Source organism: Passer domesticus, chromosome 12, assembly GCF_036417665.1.
Source record: "Passer domesticus isolate bPasDom1 chromosome 12, bPasDom1.hap1, whole genome shotgun sequence".
Lineage (NCBI taxonomy): Eukaryota > Metazoa > Chordata > Aves > Passeriformes > Passeridae > Passer > Passer domesticus.
In genome coordinates, this window is record NC_087485.1 from 11545687 (window position 1) to 11557969 (window position 12283).

The window sequence follows — 12283 nt, forward strand, 5'->3', positions numbered from 1 at the left end:
TTTGGTGGAGTGATGCAGGAAAAACAGCCTGCAAGGAGAGAGGAAGAGAAGTAAAAAAACATCAGTCAGAACCACATGAACACTAGTAAGCTCTACTTGAGGAAAGTGTCAATGTTTCTCAAGTGCTGAGAAAAGAAAGCTTAGAATTAAGAGAAAAGAAACCATCTCCAGCTGTCTAATTCCTCCTATGTCCAGGGAAACAGCATTTTGTTGGTGCCAGAGAAGGAGCTGACTTTATCATCAGTTTCTCCTAATGGAGAGTTCCCTACACATTGGCTTGCTGCTCAAGACAAAAGGGGGTGATATTGTATTTATTCATGACACTCCAAATATTCTATAAATGTAAGTATTGGACAATACCAGTTCCCTTAATGTAGATAAATATCATTTTAGCTCCTCAGTAAAGTGAGGGACTTTGCTAGTAAGGATTAGTTAAGCAGTTTGCCTAAATTCAGCAGTGACTGGCCACAGAAATAAGAAGGGAATCCAGGCCCTGATTCCCCTCTTATTTGTACTGGTTTAAACCAGATGTAAGAGTGACAAGACTCATGTCTCAGTGGCTGCATCACCTGATTCCTTGTTACAATTATGAAAGCATTCAGACTCCTTTCTGGAGCTCAGTGAAATACACAAGTCCTGATGGTGGATTCCTTACTCTGCTATGCTGTTTTGCACTGTAGATAAATGCTTGCGTGAAATCTGGAATATGGAAGTGTTTATAGGGTATCACCAATGAGGTTAGAGGGTATCACTCATTTGGACTGTTGAGAGGCTTGACAAATGTCAAATGTCTCTCGCTCATCTCATGCAGGTTCTGTTGCACTATTTAAATGTCTCATATGACCTGCTCTTGCACTAACCTGTGAAGCGCAGGAAACAATCCTGTTGAATTACATAAAGTATTTGTACCAATGGAGAATCACCCATTTACACTCATGTTTTCAACCACACTGAGTAGGATTTTCATCTTTCTAACCTGAAAGCACACCCAGTAAATTTTGGAACCGTGGAAGTGGGTGAGTAAAGTGCCTAAATGCTTATAGATAACTTAGAGCAGCAGAGGAAACTACACTGTAGCATCACATTCAAGTAGGATAATGGTAATTTGAAACTAAGTAACCTTTGTATAATCTCTTATCTTCCCATTTAAAAAATCATATTGCTGAAGGCTTAGAAATCAGCTAAAATGTAAACAAACAATGCAATGATTTCTTCCTGAAGCTGCTAGCACTTACCAGCTGTTAGATGTATGTATTTGCTCCAATGGAATATTTAACTTCAGTGCAGCTGACTAGTTTATTGTTGTTGATGGTGTAACTGATTACTTTGTTGCAATTTGAGATGTGAATAACCCGATGTTGTTATCCACTACTCTTACCCCTTCTGAGGCTTGGGGAATGGAGAAGTTATCTGCTGTCGAGTGTTGTTGATATAAAAGTGAGAGATATAACTCTCTATTTATTGAATTACTTGTGCTTCTCTTTCCTCTTGCAGAGGTTCAGCTGTCACCTGGCTTTGGAACAGAGCACATTTCCTGCTGTTACCTTTGGGCAGCTCGGGCCCCTCTCCTTTGCCATGGCTGGGCAGAGCCCAGTGTGGCTGGGGCAGATGGGGTGTGAGGATACCCCAGCACTGTGCAGGGCTCCCAAACACTGCCCTGCAGCGTGCCAGCCCTCAGGGTGAGGATCCTCTGCTCTGCACCTCTGTCCTCACAGCCCTACAGAGAGGAACCCCCTCAGGTCCCTGCTAGCAGCACAACTCTCCCTGCAGAGCACTCCTTAGCACTTGGATTCAACTCTTTCCTCCCTGTGAGTGCATTCATGTAAGCAAAAGAATAACTACCTTTAAAAATAACATTTATCCCATGAAGACTTTCCAGCATGTGAATTATGGTGCATTAAATTCAAGGCAATAGTGTTGACATAACCCTGTTTTGTTACTTGCATAAGTGAGAGGTTATTCTGTCAGGTTCCTTGGATCTCATGAGCTGTGTTGGCTGTTTCTGAGCCTCCACTGGCTATGAGGTCATTTTGTTAAGGTAAGCATTCCCGTTAGGGTCACTGGCATGCTTCCTGTGCAGCAGCAGCTGCCATGGATGTGTGAGATCCTGGCAGGTAAGAGCCTTATAGGTAAGAACTCTTTTTAGAGAGCTTGTTCGTTTCTTGGGTTCTTATCGTTCTGGTTTCTCATATTTAGCAGCAATTCTGATGATTTAAGGACCTAGAATAACATGCTGCCCTTTCTTTTAATAATTATTTAAATTATTTATTTTTCAGCTGTCAGAATATTCCAGGACCAGGATGGTGAAATACAAATACAATTAGAAAACACCTGAGTTATTTGTTTGGAAATACACCTCCCAAATTTTGAAGTAACTTTTTCTAACATATTCAATTAATTAATTAATTAGGCTAGTACCTTGCCTAACATATGAGTTAGGAATAATGGTGTAGTGATGCATACTTCAATGAGAATATCTCACCTAAGTGCTTGAGATCTTAATGGTGATAAACAGAGATGCACTTAAATTCTCTGCCTTTTTTCCCTTGTGTTTAAATAATGTCCATAACTTCCTGCCAAGGGAATTATAGTGACTTGTGAAAAGGACCAAGTGTGCAGTAAGATGCAAATTAGGACATCTTCACTGAAGTCGGAAGTAACTGAGAACCTGAGCCAAAATATGTATCTGTGAAGGATGTTTTCTGTGCCTTGGGTGGAGCAGGTGTTTGCACCTGACCTACAGAGGGCCCTTCTAAGTGAAGTCTTTGGATCTTTTGAAGTGTAGGGGTAGAAGCAGTGTTAAACATGTGAAAAATAATTGCATTAATGTTTTGGAAATTAGGCTGAAGTCAAGAAAAACAAAGGTTTTAAGGTGCTGTCTTACAAAGCAGTTTGTTTTCCTTTTCAGTTTTCTGTAGAATACAGCAGTGTAGTCAAGTAATATGTTTGTAAAATATCTTATGGAAGCCTGAAGCACAACAAGGCTCTTTGCAGTGGCAGAGAAGGGAGGCAAAGAACAGTGTCTCTTGTGTGACTACATTACAATAGGACAGTCAATGACATTGTAATTCCTAGGAATCTTTTCTCCAAATGATGCAAAAAAGTGATTGTCTAGAAAGAAATCAACAACTTGTCTGTTTCTTAACAGGGCAGCTATGTTGCCTTCCTTCCTTTTAGTTAGGGTTGTTTAATCTTGTTTTTCAGTGTGTGTAGGGTGTGTGAGCCTGGCTGGGATCATGGGGAAGAGCTGGGCTTTTGCAAAGGCAGATGGAGTGGTGCTGAACATTGCTCTCTGAGGGACATGCAGCAGAAAATGCAAAGAGTGTGTGAATTACATGGTACATAATTTTAAAAGATGAATTTCATGCTCCAATCAGTGCAATGATCATGGTTGTGCCACAGAAACCACTTCCATTGTGTCATTGTAAGACTGATTCATTAGCTCAGGTTGTTGAAGGTCATTTATTGCAAGTCCTCTATAAAATGGCAGCTGTAGTTTCTGGGGTTTGTTTTTTCTCTTACCTGTTTTACATCCCAGTATCCTTAGGTTTCTATTTTAGCTGTTTTCCCCTTGGCTGAGGTAGAGCTGCCTTCCTGTGTGTCCAGTTTTCTGAAATACTTGTAGCTACTTCTCCTGCAAAGTGAAAGTAATGCAGAAGGAGCAGGGGCTGTCCTGTAATAACTCCATGAGCCACTGGATGGTGTTTGAGGCAGCCTGAGCTCCTGGGTGAAGTCTCTCTGCCCCAAATCAATGAATAGCTTGTTGTGCAACTGAGCTGAACCAGGCCACTTTAGTCACCCAACATGAAACTTTCTGTTCTTCGTGTTTATTTAAGACTGTTGAATTTAGACATGTTTAGAAAGAATAAATATGCTCAAATGGGATTGTTCCGGGATGATAAATGGAAGATTCCCATATTGATGTTAATTCAACTTTACCATTACTGCCTAAAGCAACCTTTAATCCCATTCTTGTTTTTTAATTAAAATGGGTGGGTTACTCTGGACTGGATTTGCCTTGTTTTCTTCTACTGAGCAATACTTCACACTGTTGGTGGCCACTGAAACTTAAGCAGGGCCAGATTTACTGAGTTGTTGCACAGCACCACAGGGCCAGATTTTGTTACTCCTTCCTGTATGTGATAGCACTTTGTGCTTATTTTAAGCTCATGGCATTGCAGGACTGGAAAAATAAATTTCCAATTCTTCTTATTCAGAAGTTTAAAACCTTCAGATGACCAGGATCTATGTTTTGTACCTCAGTCCCCTTCTATACATGAAACACACAATGTATCAGTTGTCTCAAAAAAACTCATTTAGACTGAGTTGTGTACTCCCAAGATTCACCTTTTAGGATTAATTTGATCTGAATAAAAGATGTGCTGTCTATGTCTGTCTTCTAACTGCTAGTTGAAAACTTTGAATGATAAAGTTAAAACTGCCTGTCAAGGAAAAAAAAGTCAAGTTCACTATTACCACCTAATTATTTCTTGAGTGCTCTTCGGCCTCATTTTCCTTTGTATTGCACTCAGTCTTCAGAGTGATTTGTTTTGGGGGCTTGTTTTGAGTGTGGGCTGGTGGTGGTGGTAGGTTTTGGAGGTGGTATTTTGTTGTTTCTGTTTGTTTCACCAAGAAAACAGAAGTTAGAGGACCTGTGCTTTCATCTGTGCTGTAGGTGACCAATGTCTTTGGGGCAATGTGTAGCCAGCACAAGAAAGCTTCCAGAATAATACCACCAGGTCACTTGCTGCCAACCTGAATAACATCAAGGGCATGCACTTGCTTTCCCCTCCTATCCTACTGCACTATTGAACAAACCAGGGAAAAAAACCCCAGGATTTTATTTAGCCCATCATGCTAGGAGTTCTTTATGTGAGTATGCAAAGAAGCGGAAATGGGTGTGATGTCTCTTCCTCTCTAGCTCAAATAACATTTTTTCATCTTTGAAGACAAAAGAGGTGAAAATACACACTCAGCAACCAATGCTAAAGGAGTGAAGTTTGAAAGACTGATTGTGAAATCTTATTCTGTATAAGCTTTGATGAGCATCCTTTACTTGGAGCTACAGTTTGACTAGGCTTGATAAAAACGACAGAGAATTCAGTTGGAAACAGACCTGTTGAATCTCCTGGGCTTTGTATCTCATCCAGAAAGTTTCTCAAAACAATTATAAAAGTAGTGATTTATAGCACAAAGTCACCTTGAATCTTGAGCTGTTACTAGCGCTTTCAACTTACATTATTTTCCAGCTGTGTCACTCTCCCTAACTATCTGTGTCACAAAGCATTATGCCAAAGACATCAGCTGTAATTCGTTTTCTTAAATATCTGACTTTAAAATCTGTGTCAGGCAATTTGTATCATCTGTCAAACAACTGTCAGAAAGGGCCAAGAGGGAAACACCTGAGAAAAGCAAAGTACTGCAAGATCTGTGTGTGTGTGCAAGTGCTGTGTCCTGTAGGAAGAGCTACCTGAGGAGATCCTGGAAACCCCAGGAACACTGGCAAGACTTTCTGTATCAGGGCAGCTTGGAAATGCCACCTTGGCTCAGACTGTGTGGCTGCTGATGGGTGTCTGGTGGCCTTGGACAGGTGACTGCTTCTTGCAAGAGCTTTATGGCTGCCCTTAAAATGACTTTTAACTCTTTCCATCAGGAGCTGGAGTCTTACCCCAACATCTTGGCTAAAGTGAAATTATAATTTACTTGTTAGAAATCCTTCTAGAGTTTCATTTAGTTATTCTTTGTGGACCAGTGCTCAGACTTTCTAAATAGAAGATTTAAACTGGCGTTCTTTTAGTTCCGTGTAGTTCTTTACTGCGTTGTAGAATGAGATATGATTTTTTCCCAACCAGGTTACACTTATTTTTTTCAGTGTACAGGAGTTTTCTATAGACTGTAATGATTCTTTTTCTTTGCCTCCTGCCCTGAATTTTTATGTGTATTTTCTTCATGCTTGAACAGTAACCATGTTTCGTTCAAGTATTGTATGTGTTTCACTGATACCCGTGTTCTGTCCCTAGACATAAATCTGATTATATGATAAAATCTGTAATGGCACAGAGAAGTGAAGCCTCTCCAGAATTATGGTTTCAGTTTGGAAAGTGTAGGAGTTTAAATCTTTATGTAAAATATTTAGTTATCTGTTTGTTTAAAAGATAATCTGTGCTTTTACTGTAATGATTTTCTGGAATGTGTAATTGTGCCTCATAATAAAGTCAGTCCTTATCAGTGCTGTTAATAGTTGCTAAAATGAGTGTGGCCATATTCAGTAGTGCAGGAAATCATCTTTCACGTATTTGTTTTAAAAATGATGGGCTAGTGTCATGGCATGAAAAGCTATGGAGTCATTAATTGTCTCTTCTGTTACTTTGCTAAACTAATCCATATAAAAAGAGCAGATTAAATTGTCTGACCCTCATATATTTAATGATTGCTGCTATTTGACTAAGAAACATTTCTCAGGAAGCCGCTTGTCACAGGCTATCAATATTCTTTTCATCCCGCATTAGTTATTGGTGCACTTTGTTACTCTCCAAGATGGCCTGTCTCAAGTGGTTCTTCAGCTTGCACAGCAAGAAAATGAGATGCTAAATGGTTGCAAAAACAATTTGATTATAGTGTTTAATTCCTGCCCTATGGATTTCCAAGATCAGTAATCCTTTATCTTTTTTGGTTGTTATTATTATTATGCTTCTAAATTATCTTTCTGCTGCCAGAATTATTTTATTCCTTTTTGTCAAATTGGATTTTCACCTCCGCAGAAAGTACTGGACTTCTTATGTAACCTTGTTCTAATAATTATCCCTGTCAGGATATAAGTACATTGTAATGTGACTGTTGTTCACAGTTAATATTATGATTTTTGCTGTCCATCTGAAAATACACAGAAAGGATAAGAAGTTAGGATAATTCAGGCTTTTTTTCTACCATTTATATCAGCTGGAAAGATGGATTTCATGTAATACCTAGACGTTGATGACTTTGTCAAGGTGTATTTTGTGTGGTGGTTGCTGGCTGTCTTTGGCCCATGTTTAATTTTTCAGCAACCCAGATTCCTACCATATTGCTCTGATTTACTTATTTTGAGTGCAAACAACAGCTCTGACCTGATGGAAACCCTTGCAAGTGAGGAGGTTTGCAGGAGACATCCCACTTCCAGGGAGAATTTGCTGCAGCCTGATGCTGCTGTCAGTGCATTCAGCATCCTGCCCACAGAGCCTGGTCACTTCAGGGCTATTTCAAAACTATTTCTTAAAAATGTTTGTCAAAGAAATAAATCAGGGGGAGTTATTTGCTGTAGCAATCAACAGTGCTGTGTAAAGGTGCCACAGCTGAGTGTTGTGAAATGCTGTCAGCTTTGCAGGGTGGTAGAAGCCCAGACCATTGACCAAGATAACAGTGAAGTGACTATATAGTGCTTTGAAAATGAGAATTTTGCCCTCTTTTTCTGGGAGTAAATTAGGTCAGAGTGTTCCCAGAATTTACATTTCAATTAAAAATCACAATAATAACACATTGTGCTTATAGTGAATGACTCCTTCTCAGGGAAAGGTGATACCTCCTGTTACTTTGTCAAAGAAAAGACCCTTCATTCCATCAGTGGTAAGAACTCTTCTTCCTTGTTTGTCCTCTTCAGCTCATTTAGACCTGTGAGAGAGTAATACACTGTAATCAAACCTCAGGCTTTCACTGTCTGAGTTAGATATGTTTGAGTTTGTATATTTTGGTCTCTAGAGGTCTTTTGAAATATAAAGAAAACAAAACTTTTCTTTGTTTTCTTTAAGAGTTACCCACACCTGAAAAATTGATTCTCTTTCCTAAAAAGGAATTGTCCTTTTGGTGTGGGGAGAAATTGCTCTAAATGCACTATTCAGAGCAGCTCATGTTGACAGTCTCCTTTTTTGTACCAAGGTTTGCAAATTATTAATTATAAAGCTATTACTTCTGGACCACCAAAGCCTCTTTTTTGCATCAATTTCAAAAGAAGAATAATGTTGATTACAAATTTTATTAATTTGATTTCTCTTCTTGTGCACTTTATTTGCAGCCAGCATATATTGGTGTTTGTTTCTGAGTACAAGTGCAAGAAATGTTTTTAACAAACTTTTCAAAATATTCACAGAATATAGGGATTCAAATAGTAGCTGTCCACCACTGTAGGGAGTCTGTGAGACTGAAGAGTAATTTATAGAAATGGAATTTGATTAAGTTGCCTGTTGTCTACTAGAATTTTGGTGAATTGCAATGAAAGCTTTCTTTCTGAACAAAAGAGATGCCATTGGAATTGTGTGTGTGCACTTGTAAAAGCTATCCGGGGATTTCAGGTAGACACCTCAGAACTAAGCCAAAATAGTCTGTTTTCACCATTTTGTGGCCTCATCTTGTGCAAACAAAATAGGCATTAATCATCTGACCTCTGAAACTTGTCTCAGTCTAAAATATCTCAAGCTGTACATCTGATTTTTTTATTTTATTTTCTTCCCTGTCCAAAATAAAATCAACGTTATGGAAAACTTTCAGAATTTATCTGGAAACTGGTACCTTTTTGGAAAACAGTGCCTTTTTCCCTACACCTAAGTAATATTCCATAGAAGAAGAAGAGCTTCACAGTGTGGGTCTCCCACATGTAAACCCTTCTTTGCACAGCTTTTGTGGCAATCAGCTGAGTCCCTGTTGCTCCAGATCATCTTGACTGGAAGTCGTTGCTGTGTCTGGAAGGCAGCAGTGCCCAGGAGTGCTGCTTTTTGGGATGACATAAGGGTGAGCTCATGCATGGTGTCATGGTGTCAGCCTCACGTACAACACCTCCACTCCTGTGGTACCCTGCTCCCCGTGGTTGTAGAATTGACTCATGGGCTTGTTCTTCTGAAGGAATTTGGATTGTTGTTGAATCATATAGCTTTGGATGCAAATAAAGTGAAACATTGCTGGGATGTGCGTTTTCAATACTCACAGATACTTGCTAAGTGGAAAATGAAAGAATAATGCATCCTTGACTATCTCTCTTTGATTATTCTTGGCATTTTTCAGGCATGCTTTCTGTTCTCCCTAATATTAAAAATGTTCCCTCCATTGCTGCTATTTTTGGCTACATTGTATTTTATCTTTTTCTTATTGGTGTTGCAAAAACTTAGCAAGTAAATTTATGCATAAAGTGATAGCTTGGATGTGGGGTATTCTACTACCCAACCTCTAATCTTCTAAATTCAACACTATTCTACAACTCCATGAGGTCAATTTACAATCTTTCTTTATTTTAATATTTTTTAGTATGTTCTCTGAATCTTCTTTATGCACCTTGTGCACATCCTTCTGAAACTAAACAGCAGTTCTTTCTTTGCAGGAGTGCAAGACTCTTTCAACAGTTTGTTGTTACTTGCTTCTCTCTTCCTACAGAAACTGCCTTGCAGTGGGTGTAAAACCTCAACGCACATATCTCTGGATGTCTTCTGTCCCTCCTGAACACCTTCACTTCGGTCATCTGTGGTCTTTGTGAGGGTCCCCAGGACAAGGGAAGAGATGACTCCATGTTTGGTTAACATGCCATCAGCCATGTCTGCCTGCTATCCTCCTTGGACCTTCAAGCCAGGAAGAGCTGCTAAGCCTGTGGTGTTTTGGAGAGAAAGGTTGTGGTTTCAGTTGAATGGTAACTTTTAATGCAGAGGTAATGATTCGCTTGTCAAGAAACAACAAAAAGCCTGCATTAGTAACCAAAGAAACATACATGAAGTGTAAATGTTTGATCTATAGATAGTCACACAGGTAATATGCTTCATATTTTTGCATTATCAACTTAGTGATCAAAATAGAAGTCTTTTTGTAGCTGTGTAAGATATTTTTTAAATACTCGAATTCTGATTTTTTTATTCTTGTGCTGTGTAATAAGGATTCTATTCCATATATCTCAAAGATAAATTACTTTAAAAAGCAAAAAGTTGGTAGAGCCAGCTGTGTGAGTACTTTCTTAAACAGACACAATATCAGCTGGTATCTGTCCTTGTTAGATTAAATCAGCCAGAGTGTGAGGTAACAGGGAATTAGAGAATTTTTATTTTCGTGTTCACTCATCAGCATAATAAATAATGCTAACTCATGTTTATTAGTCCTAACTTGTAGGTACCCAGTTTGTGGTGACTGGGAGTGGGGCTGGCCCAGCCCCATCCCCAGTGGGTGCAGCTGTGAGCAGCAGGTGAGCAGCACTGGCAGCAATGAGCCATGGAGTGCCCAGGGGCACTGACCAACCCCCAAAGGGAGCAGAGGCACACAGGGGCAGGGCATCAACATGAGGGGATAAAAGGCTGGGACAAAGAACAAGAGGAGCAGGCCCCTGAAGCCTTCTGAGGTGGCAGAATATTGCTCTGTATGGGCAGACACCTGAAGCCTTCTGGTGAGGTATGGTGTTAATCTGTTTGGGTTGAAGCTTTCTGAAGTTGTGCAGTGATACTCTGTGGCTGTCTCAACTGTGATGCTAACTTGTTAAAACTCAGTGTTCATTATAGTGTTGTCTTGCAGAGTTCGGTACTTTTGAGTAAGACAACATGGGGGATTTCTCTAGACAGTACACTGGAAGGAGTAGCTCAAAAACTATTTAATGTTTCCCCTGATTTAAGGAATAAAATCAGCTCTTTCTCCTGGCATTCAGGGTCAAAGTCCTTTTAACATATGCTTATGTGCAGCACAGAAAGCACACTCAGGGCTGGAATGTTTTCAATGGCCTGGTATAATGTGATGAGTAGACCTAAAAAAGAGTCTGGTTGGGTTTCTGAGCATCTAGAGGTTGAATTAGATGGTGCCTTACAGCCCCTGCTGTTCTATGATAAAAAATATGTATTTCTACTTGGAAAGAAAAAGTATTTCAGTTTCATGTGCGGAACACTAGGAAGAAAAATAGGCAACAAAGTGTCAAAACACAAAGAAAATAATGAAGAAAATATATCTGAAATGCTGAATGTATTTGAGCACCAATGATATGTTTAGTTCAGGTGAGATCCCAGAGAAGTTTTGGGGTAGAGTTCTCCTGCAGCATTGCTTTGTTCCTACTCTTTCTTGTCCCTTACTATGTATTTTCCAAGCTTCTGGTCTGTAGGGGTTTTTCTGGTACAGAAGAAAGTTCACACAAGTTAGTTCTATCCCACTACTCTCACTTATGGAAAACACTGGGGCAGTTCTCTGTAACTTTGCTGTAGATTCTATTCCTTTGGGCAGTTTGTTGCAGTGTGGGAATCCAGGGTGATGCTGAGGTTTGGAAGTATCACAGTCAGCAGCAGCTGTAGAAGCAGCAGCACAGGTGCTTGAGAGAGGCTCAGACATGGGAGGCACCAGAGAGCAGCTGGTTGGTTTTTGTCTCCCTCTGTCCCTGGTTCTGCTGGAACTTCTGCAATACCGTCTTGTCTGAAATAGTCAGCTGGCTGTGGTCTTAATTTCTTTCTATCTTTAGCACAGCTCTGGGTAAAATCTTGGCTTCATTTAGGCCCAGACTTCACTTGATTTATTTGTCTGCATCCATTGACATCCTTTTTGCTTGTCCCTCTCTTTTTAAAGTATTTTTTTTAGGTACACCAGACTTTAAATTTTCTATTTTTTTTTTTTGAGTTCTTGTTGCTGAATCACACTTCTGACTTACTATGTTCTCTTTCTTTTAGGTACTTTTCAATCTGTGATGTAAAACATCTTTTAATAACAAACATCTCGTAAATTATTTTGCAAGTCTCCTGAGCATCTTTTGAAAAATTGAAAACTTTTGATTTTATTTTTTTCCCGCCCTTTGTAAGAATGGGTCAATGTATAATTGCTTATGCATGTTGGGCAGACAGTGGGATAACACAGATTCAGTGTTGGAAGCCATTTGAGCTGGTAGCTGGAGTCAGTTGTATGCACATGCAATAATATCTGTGTGCACATCTGATTGATGGCCACGTGCAGGAAAAGGGCTCTCCAGCACCCATAAATCCCCGCCATCAGCAGGATCATGCAAAACAAACCAGAACTGAGAGCTTTACAGGGCCTGTGTGGATCACAGTGGGGACACATCCGTCTTCTTACTTTTAAAATATATAAATTTTTCCCTAAAATACTGCTCCCTCGCCGTCTGCGTAACTTAGTCTGGCTCCAAGTTTCAGACTTATTTCTGATGGTCCACGTGACAAGAGCGTGGTAGTGCCACACCAGAAGGTGACAGCCAGTGTGATTTGTAACACAGCTGAGTCCTAAGCAGTGGGTGATGAGAGCACACACTAAGGATGGTGGTGGGGGCACTCAGGGGAGAGGGGTGGTGCCGCTCTTA

General features: G+C 39.9%; 1 long non-coding RNA gene across 2 annotated transcripts in view; it reads left to right on the plus strand.

The window, feature by feature from the left end:
* The window catches only part of LOC135279146 (uncharacterized), a 185884-nt gene that overhangs the window by 10592 nt on the left and 163009 nt on the right, over window positions 1–12283 (plus strand). Inside the window, exons 4-5 of one of the 2 annotated variants that reach the window (XR_010346469.1) lie at window positions 8647–8760; window positions 9397–10392. This is a non-coding gene — a long non-coding RNA (uncharacterized LOC135279146). The remainder of the gene's footprint in view (window positions 1–8646; window positions 8761–9396; window positions 10393–12283) is intronic. The other variant, XR_010346468.1, reaches the window with a different exon arrangement.